This window comes from Schistocerca gregaria, chromosome 3, assembly GCF_023897955.1.
Source record: "Schistocerca gregaria isolate iqSchGreg1 chromosome 3, iqSchGreg1.2, whole genome shotgun sequence".
NCBI lineage: Eukaryota > Metazoa > Arthropoda > Insecta > Orthoptera > Acrididae > Schistocerca > Schistocerca gregaria.
In genome coordinates, this window is record NC_064922.1 from 27,165,855 (window position 1) to 27,175,576 (window position 9,722).

Sequence of the window (9,722 nt, forward strand, 5' to 3'; positions counted from 1 at the left end):
AGCTTGCAGACCCTCGCTGCCTGCAGACCGAGCATCCACACTAGGAGGGCGGCCTAAGCCGTAGGCGAAATGTGCTCATTCGCTTTGGCGCGATGTCCGACTAGAAATAATGCTGTCACTAGCGTGAGCGTTGCGTGAGCGTCGTGGAAAGTCGGAAAAGCCGGCTGCGTGGGTGAGTGCCAAGTTTGGGGAGCGCTTCGTAGTATGCCCAGTGCAATGGAGATGCGGAAACTTGTTGTGGCCCAGAGTTTTGCAGTTGGACGACAAGATTGGTACACAGTAGTAAAGAGCGAGGCACTGAGTTGGCATGAATAATGGAGTGCACAATGGGGCTCGAGATGTGTTTGTTACCTCAGGTGCTGTATGATTGTCGACAAGGAGTGAAAACGGAGCAATTTGGACGGCTCTTTCAATTTAAGACGTTAAAAACAGACGGAATTTGCATTTCTAGTACCAGAGCATCGAAACTACTTGGAACTTTTGTGTATATGAACGTGTCCGCTCCTTTGTACTCTGCTCCCTTCACCGCTACAAACCAACCAACCACCGTGTCCGTGCGCATCAGAGTCCAAAGAATGGGGAATAGCGCAGTTTGGTCGTGCATGGGGCGTAGCTCAGTTGGTAGAGCGTTCGCTTCGCATGTGAAAGGTCCAGGGTTCAAGCCGCGGTGCCTCAATTTTTTGTGGTCAGTGCATGGTAAGTGTTGGTCGCGGCGAACCTAAAGGCACGCAAGATGTTGCAAAGCCAACGTCACAGACTGATATGATGTATACTGACGTAAGGAGAGCAAGATGTAAATGTGGGGACCGGCTGTTATCGAGGTGTCATCGAGTGCAGATATGTCTTAGGTATCACGGCTTAACCTCTTTGAAGTCTAGAGGGTGGACAACACGTTCGTCTTACTCAGAGCGGTGTCCGAACTCTATTTTCGACATTATACGTGCCACTTCCATTGTGGCCAACTACGATTCGATACAGAATGCACGAAACCTGAAAGACACCCTAACGGATACATAGAGAGTAGTGTTTGTCTGCTGAATAATGGGAGTGCAAGGGTCTGTGTCGTCTATATGGCTGTTTGTAGCACCATTAGTCTTCGGGGGGGCGGGCGTAGCTCAGGTGGTAGAGCGCTAGCTTAGTATGCGAGAGGTACTGGGATCAATACCCAGTGCCTCCAGAATTTTTAACACACCTACATGCGCACCTTGCCATGCAAGTGGAACAATTCACAGCCAGCAGATGTGTCTAGGAAGATACAAGCGAATGATTAGCATCCACAATTGGCAAGGGTGCTGTTATTAGTGCGCGGGAAGCACCCTCCTCCCACGCCTACACTTTATTTAGAAACAGTACAAGTGTTCCCGTAAGATTCTCAAGCCTATGTCGGAAAGATCTGCCTTGCGCCGAGTTCACGTAAATCCCACTGCACATTCCTATTCTTTGCGTGAAGTCGGCTGCTACTGATGTTGCTAGTTGTGACTGCTGATAACAGATGCCGTAGCAATCAATTCATGGAGTGAATTGTATGTTTTGCGATAGTCTGTCTCTGACAAGCAAGCACAGGTGACATAGGTGCGAACACAGGAAGCTTGCAGACCCTCGCTGCCTGCAGACACCGAGCAGCCACACTAGGAGGGCGGCCTAAGCCGTAGGCGAAATGTGCTCATTCGCTTTGGCGCGACGTCGAACTACAAATAATGCTGTCACTATCGTGAGCGTTGCGTGAGCGTCGTGGAAAGTCAGAAAAGCCGGCTGCGTGGGTGAGTGCCAAGTTTGGGGAGCGTTTCGTAGTATGCGCAGTGCAATGGAGACGCGGAAACTTGTTGTGGCCCAGTGTTTGGCAGTTGGACGACAGGATTTGTACATAGTAGTAAAGAGCGAGCCACTGAGTTGGCATGAATAATGGAGTAAACAATGGGGCTCGAGATGTGTTTGTTACCATAGGTGCTGTATGATTGTCGACAAGGAGTGAAAACGGAGCAATTTGTGACGGCTCTTTCAATTTAAGACGTTAAAAACAGACGGAATTTGCATTTGTAATACCAGAGCATCGAAACTACTTGGAACTTTTGTGTATATGAACGTGTCCGCGCCTTTGTACTCTGCTCCCTTCACCGCTACAAACCAACCAACCACCGTGTCCGTGCGCATCAGAGTCGCAAAGAATGGGGAATAGCGCAGTTTGGTCGTGCATGGGGCGTAGCTCAGTTGCTAGAGCGTTCGGTTCGCATGTGAAAGGTCCAGGGTACAAGCCGCGGCGCATTCATTTTTTGTGGTCAGTGCATGGTAAGTGTTGGTCGCGGCGAACGTAAAGGCACGCAAGATGTTGCAAAGCCAGCGTCACAGACTGATATGATGTATACTGACGTAAGGAGAGCAAGATGTAAGTGTGGGGACCGGCTGTTATCGAGGTGTCATCGAGTGCAGATCTGTCTTAGGTATCACGGCTTAACCTCATTGAAGTCTAGAGGGTGGACAACACGTTCGTCTTACTCAGAGCGGTGTCCGAACTCTATTTTCGACGTTATACGTGCCACTTTCATTGTGGCCAACTACGATTCGATACAGAATGCACGAAACCTGAAAGACACCCTAACGGATACATAGAGAGTAGTGTTTGTCTGCTGAATAATGGGAGTGCAAGGGTCTGTGTCGTCTATATTGCTGAATGTAGCACCAATAGTCTTCGGGGTGGCGGGCGTAGCTCAGATGGTAGAGCGCTCGCTTAGCATGCGTGAGGTACTGGGATCAATACATAGTGCCTCCAGAATTTTTAACACACCTACATGCGCACCTTGCCATGCAAGTGGAACAATTCACAGCCAGCAGATGTGCCTAGGAAGATACAAGCGAATGATTAGCATCCACAATTGGCAAGCGTGCTGTTATTAGTGAGCGGGAAGCACCCTCCTCCCACGCCTACACTTAATTTAGAAACAGTACAAGTGTTCCCGTAAGATTCTCAAGCCTATGTCGGAAAGATCTGCCTTGCGCCGAGTTCACGTGAATCCCACTGTACATTCCTATTCTTTGCGTGCAGTCGGCTGATACTGGTGTTGCTAGTTGTGACTGCTGATAACAGATGCCGTAGCAATCAATTCATGGAGTGAATTGTATGTTTTGCGATAGTCTGTCTCTGACAAGCAAGCACAGGTGACACAGGTGCGAACACAGGAAGCTTGCAGACCCTCGCTGCCTGCAGACACCGAGCAGCCACACTAGGAGGGCGGCCTAAGCCGTAGGCGAAATGTGCTCATTCGCTTTGGCGCGACGTCGAACTATAAATAATGCTGTCACTAGCGTGAGCGTCGTGGAAAGTCGGAAAAGCCGGCTGCGTGGGTGAGTGCCAAGTTTGGGGAGCGTTTCGTAGTAAGCGCAATGCAATGGAGACGTGGAAACTTGTTGTGGCCCAGTGTTTTGCAGTTGGACGGCAAGATTGGTACACAGTAGTAAAGAGCGAGGCACTGAGTTGGCATGAATAATGGAGTGCACAATGGGGCTCGAGATGTGTTTGTTACCTCAGGTGCTGTATGATTGTCGACAAGGAGTGAAAACGGAGCAATTTGTGACGGCTCTTTCAATTTAAGACGTTAAAAACAGACGGAATTTGCATTTGTAGTACCAGAGCATCGAAACTACTTGGAACTTTTGTGTATATGAACGTGTCCGCGCCTTTGTACTCTGCTCCCTTCACCGCTACAAACCAACCAACCACCGTGTCCGTGCGCATCAGAGTCGCAAAGAATGGGGAATAGCGCAGTTTGGTCGTGCAAGGGGCGTAGCTCAGTTGGTACCAGTCAGCCAGCGGCTGCGCTGGAGGTCGGACGTGCCGTGCTGTGTGCTGTGCTGCGTTAGCTCCGCGTGGTAAGTCTCTGCTCTTGCTGCAACGCGTCGCTGTCTATAGTATTTGTGTAGACATGAAAAAGTATTAAGAGATGTCGCAACCGCAACGAAAAGATACTTTGAAATTCACGTTTGATCGCAACTTTGTCCGACCGAGGTCATTTGATGTTGAACAGTGGTTAGAGGATGATGTTAAAATAGGACTTGATGATATTATCGGCATACATTTCTCGATTATGAACAGTGTGGTTTTCGTGAAACTTGCCAGTCCAGAATTGTGTGAAAGAATAGTTCGATCTTGTGGAGGAATTCTGAAATTTAAACATGCTGACGGAAATGTTGGGGAGGTTACCGTTGCCCATGCTGGTCTAGGTATTCGGACCGTGCGAGTCTTTGAACTTCCCTTTGAAATTACAAGTGACCAGATAAATGCTGTTATTGCTCCATACGGGAAAGTTTTGAGTAATATTGCCGAACGGTGGTCTGCTGCACACAAATTCCCTGTTTTGAATGGTGTGCGCCAATTAAAAGTCGAATTGCAGAAGCACATTCCGTCGTTTATAAACGTCTGCGGATATAGAGCTGTTGTGATGTATGATGACCAACCGAAAACGTGTGCTGTCTGCAATTTACCAGGCCACGTTCGTGCAGAATGTGTTCAAAGGCGAGTGGCGCAACTGCCTGCTGGCGATGCCGTCAGGCCCCCTGCTATGTCAACGCTGCCCGTGACATATGTCGCCGTAGCGCGCGGTTTTGCAAGTGCCACTGCGCCCCCCGAAGTTACTACGAATACCGACCCACAAGCGACCGACCAACCGACCGACTCAGGTGTAGCATCTGTAGACACTCAACCCTCCTGCGAAGACATATCTGCTCCTGCCCTTGTCGCCGTGGAATCGCCCAATGAGGCAATGGATACGGACGCGACCTCAGTCGCTTCGGGTAGTGCTCCTCTGCATCCTGGAGCTTCTTTAGGAGGTATCAAAAGCGTATCAGGTGCACAGAAAACGGACTCGCAACCAGCCGTTTCTAGTGGTGCTCCTCCGAATCCTGCAGCTGCCTTAGGCACTGACCACAGCCCATCAAGTGCAATGAAATCAGACCTGGCGTCAGTCACTTCGAGTAGTGCTACTTTGCAACCTGAGGCTTCTTCAGGTACCGTCCAAAGTCCACCACGAGACGCATCTCCCAAGAAATCTAAAAAACGGAGGATCGCGCGTCAAGGTGCAGAGCAGACTGCACCACAACTGCGTGAACAGGCGAAGCAAATAGGGGGCAAAATACGTCAATCTGCATCTGAGAACTTGCAGTGCAATCAGCAGTCATCTAACGAAGACCCTGTGTCCTTGGATAGTACCTCCGGTTCTGCCAGTTTGCCCTCCGATGACGTAGCAATTACCCGAACCGAAGATAAAAATCACCAGCAAACACCTGAATATAGTGCACCACTTAATGACGAACCGATGACAGGGCTGTCGAATCCGTGGGCAGACGATGTCGACGACACTACAAAGGAGGACGCAATTATGGACACCACAGGAACCGTTACAGTCACCACGATGGCCACACCACGAGATGACGTCGTCTTGAATGTCATCGCCGCGACGGATACTGTCCCAGACACGGAGAAGCCGACTGATCCCTTCCCAAGTCATGAATATTTCTAGTCTGAACGGTTTTACTGAGTTGTGTCCACATGTCTCTCGGGTCAGATTTCTTAATGTTTTTTCGAAATGATATGTTGCCAGAGTTTTTCCTAATTACACTCCCGTCTTGGCTAACGTAGTTCCGTTGCAGGCCTATAAGATCGCTACGCTGAACATCAATAAAATTTGTAGCCCATTTAATTTACAAAATTTAAAAGATTTCCTGTATGCAGCTGATGTGGACATTTTGTTTTTACAAGAAGTAACAAACATCAAACTTGACTTCATACAGGGGTATAATGCTATAGTCAATCCTGGAATTGGATGTGATTTGGGTACCGCATTTCTTTTCAAAGAGGGCGTCGTCATTACAGACGTAACAAAACTGCCTAACGGCAGAGGCATTGCCGGCACGCTTTATAACACCAGGATTATTAATGTCTATGCCCCATCTGGTTCTACCAATCGGTGCCAACGAGCACAGTTTTTTAAGGAGGGAATTGTTCCTTTGTTTGGTGTACACTGCACCCACACCATCCTTGGAGGCGACTTTAACAGTGTCATACATGCCAAAGACCAAACTCCGAACTACAACAAGTCGCCGGACCTGGAACGTATCGTCACCGACCTCCGTTTAACTGATTCGTGGGAGCAAACGCACGGCGCGGCACCCGGCTTTACCCACCTCACTAATCATTCAGCGAGCCGGTTGGATCGAATATATGTCTCGCCCAATCTGAAACACCGCATCCTGCAGTCTGAAGTTTGGCCAACCGTTTTGTCGGACCACGCTGCATATATATGCACATTAAATTTGGAACGACAAGGAACCTGTCGATATAAAGGGCCATGGAAACTTAATGTTTCACACTTAAAAGATCCTGCCTGTCGAGAAGCCTTTCTCACCACTTGGAGAGCCTGCGAGACCAAACTCGTCTCTTACCACTCGACTTTGGATTGGTGGCTCAAATGCGCCAAACCTCAGATCCGGAGATGTTTCATCAACTACTCCCGGGAGAAGAGCTTTTGGCGGAAAAGAACGATAGAATTTTACTTTCATTGTCTCCGAGAACTCTACCTGCAAGGTGCTACAGCTATTGGGAACCATGGGAGAATTAAAAAAATCCAGGCAAAAATACTGACATTAAGGCGACAACAGCTTGAAGGATACCAAATAAGGTCAAGAGCAGAGACTGTGGCGCAAAAAGAAGCCACTTCGGTATATCATGTGATTCGTGAAACTAAACGAGGATTCCGCAAAATACTGACGGAGCTTAAAACTGATAATGGAACCACCTTGACAATGCACAACGACATAAAAGCAGAAATACTAACCCATTTCGACAACTTGTTTTCACATAAAGAGGTAGACGAAAAAGCACAGGACGATTTACTGACCCACCTGCAAGGACGCGTTGGTAACGCGTACGCGGAAGCTCTAATAGCGGAGGCGACCGAAGACGATGTACACTATGCTGTCTATCAAAGTGCAAAAAATAAATCCCCTGGAGCTGACGGCATACCAGCAGAATTTTATCAAGTCTTCTGGGAACATATAAAACATAGAATAACATGCATCTGTAATGAACTTCTGAACCTCAATAAGGAGATACCGAAAGATTTTCGCGAAGGTATGATAGTGTTAATCGCAAAAAAATCGGCTGGCAAGAAAATTGGAAATTTGAGACCAATCACTCTGCTGAACAGTGACTATAAAATTTTTTCGCGGCTCTTAGCCCACAGACTTAAAAATGTAATGGCCAGCGTCACCGGCCCATATCAGTCTAGCGTGGGCAAGGGTAGGAAAATTCAGCAGACGCTGTCCGACTACCGCGACATAATTTCAATAGCAGAAGTATGTCGACTAAAATGTGCCATCGTGTCGTTAGATTTCGATAAAGCCTTCGACAGGATCAGCCACTCCTACCTCCTGAAAACGATAGGCGCAATGGGTTTTCCGCCGAGATTCGTCGACCTCATACGACGTTTGGTAACGAATAACTCCTCCAGAATCATCATAAATGGACAGTCTAGCCGGCCAGTCGAGATCGCATGTTCCGTCAGACAAGGTTGTCCGTTGTCCATGGCACTTTTTGCCATGGCCATCGAACCTTTGCTCGCTACCTTGACTCAGCGGTTACAAGGATTGCAAATACGAGGAAACAAAATAATATGTAAAGCTTATGCGGACGATGTTGGGTTTCTCGTTATGAATGTAGCGGAAGTCGAGACGGCAATGCACATAATAGAAAAATACGAACGAGCGTCAGCCGCGAGGTTAAACAAAACCGGCATATTCAATATCGGACGTGGCATTGGCATGCGCACACACGGTCAGTTACGTGAGGTAACAGCCTTGAAGTGTCTCGGCATTGATTTCCGAAAAAATATACGTCAAACTATTGCGGCCAACTATAGACAAGTACTAACTACCATACGAGCTAGTGTACGGACACATAGTATTCGACAATTAAATGAAATTCAGAGAGTGTCTTTAGCGAACGTCTCTATTACTTCCAAAGTCAATTATGTCGCCCAGATACTGCCAATACCCGCCGGCATCGCCAAACAAATTATGTCAGCAATAGGCTATTTTGTGAGCCGTGGCCACATATTTAAAATCCAGTATGACACTCTGACGCTCGCCACTAATAATGGCGGCTTAAACTTAACGAATGTTACTAAAAAGTCGCAGGCTCTGTACATCTCCAATACGTTTCAACAATGGAGACAATCCGGCAGCTGTATCGCCGCGCACTTGCTATCTGAAATAGCTCCAGATGACCTCTCTCCGCCCATTAATGTGCAGCACATACCGAGCGGACTTTACCATTTACGATGGTTTTTAATAGAATATAGCTACCTACATTCAAGAATTCCGGAAAAAGACATGACAAACGTAAAAGAAATATATGGCAAATTGATGGGAGAAAAGAAGAACAACAAAATAGAACAAAACTATCCATGTTCTAACTGGAAAGTGATATGGGGAAATATTCATAACCGTAACTTAGCTACTCATCTAAAAGCAACATGGTACTTTGTTGTAAATAGGAAAGTTGCAACAAACTCGAAACTTCATACGATCCACTTAGCGGATTCGCCTTTGTGTGCAACGTGTAGTTTAATTGATAACGAAGAACATCGTTTCGTGTGTGACAAGGTTAAAGATATCTGGCTGAATGTCCGACGAAAGCTGGCACTCATCCTTCGAACGTCACCTAACGCTATAACGCCTGCGGACTTTTTGACACCGGATGATGTACCCTTTCCTAACACGAAACGCAACGCAGTCAATTGGCTGAAAGCGGCAACGGTACATTACCTCTTCACGAAGGAAGAGAAAAGCCAAGAGGATTTTTGGATCTATCTGCTAACTGAGCATCACATGTTACTGAAGACTAGTAAATATAAAGAAACATACGCAAATTTTTTAATCAAGACCTTGATGTAAAAGAATTAACAAGAAACATCTGCGGACACAGAAGACAAACGTAAGAGAGTGTTCACCACTACTAACTTACTTTACAATCGTGGAAAAAAAAAAAAAATTATTTTAGTTTTTACCGGAATCGCCGTTCTTTGAGTTCAACGTTTATTAATTTATTTTTCAAGAAGCCATTATAAATAGTTGCTTCTCACCGAATATGGTTTTTTTTAAGCATTTTCAGAGAGAAGAGGCAGTTTCGGAATGCCCTCTGACGTTTCTTTGTCAAGGAAGCCTAATTGAAAAAAAAAAAAAAAAAGTTGGTAGAGCGTTCGCTTTGCATGTGAAAGGTCCAGGGTTCAAGCCGCGGCGCCTCCATTTTTTGTGGTCAGTGCATGGTAAGTGTTGGTCGCGGCGATCCTAAAGGCACGCAAGATGTTGCAAAGCCAGCGTCACAGACTGATATGATGTATACTGACGTAAGGAGAGCAAGATGTAAGTGTGGGGACCGGCTGTTATCGAGGTGTCATCGAGTGCAGATCTGTCTTAGGTATCACGGCTGAACCTCTTTGAAGTCTAGAGGGTGGACAACACGTTCGTCTTACTCAGAGCGGTGTCTGAACGCTATTTTCGACATTATACGTGCCACTTCCATTGTGGCCAACTACGATTCGATACAGAATGCACGAAACCTGAAAGACACCCTAACGGATACATAGAGAGTAGTGTTTGTCTGCTGAATAATGGGAGTGCAAGCGTCTGTGTCGTCTATATGGCTGTATGTAGACCATTAGTGTTTCGGGGGG

General features: G+C 47.0%; 1 non-coding gene across 1 annotated transcript; it reads left to right on the forward strand.

Annotated features, from left to right (window-relative positions):
* The first annotated feature begins 603 nt into the window (after positions 1-603).
* On the forward strand, positions 604-676 carry Trnaa-cgc (transfer RNA alanine (anticodon CGC)). Its single transcript has one exon. It is a non-coding gene; the product is annotated as a tRNA-Ala (tRNA).
* The last annotated feature ends 9,046 nt before the right edge of the window (positions 677-9,722 follow it).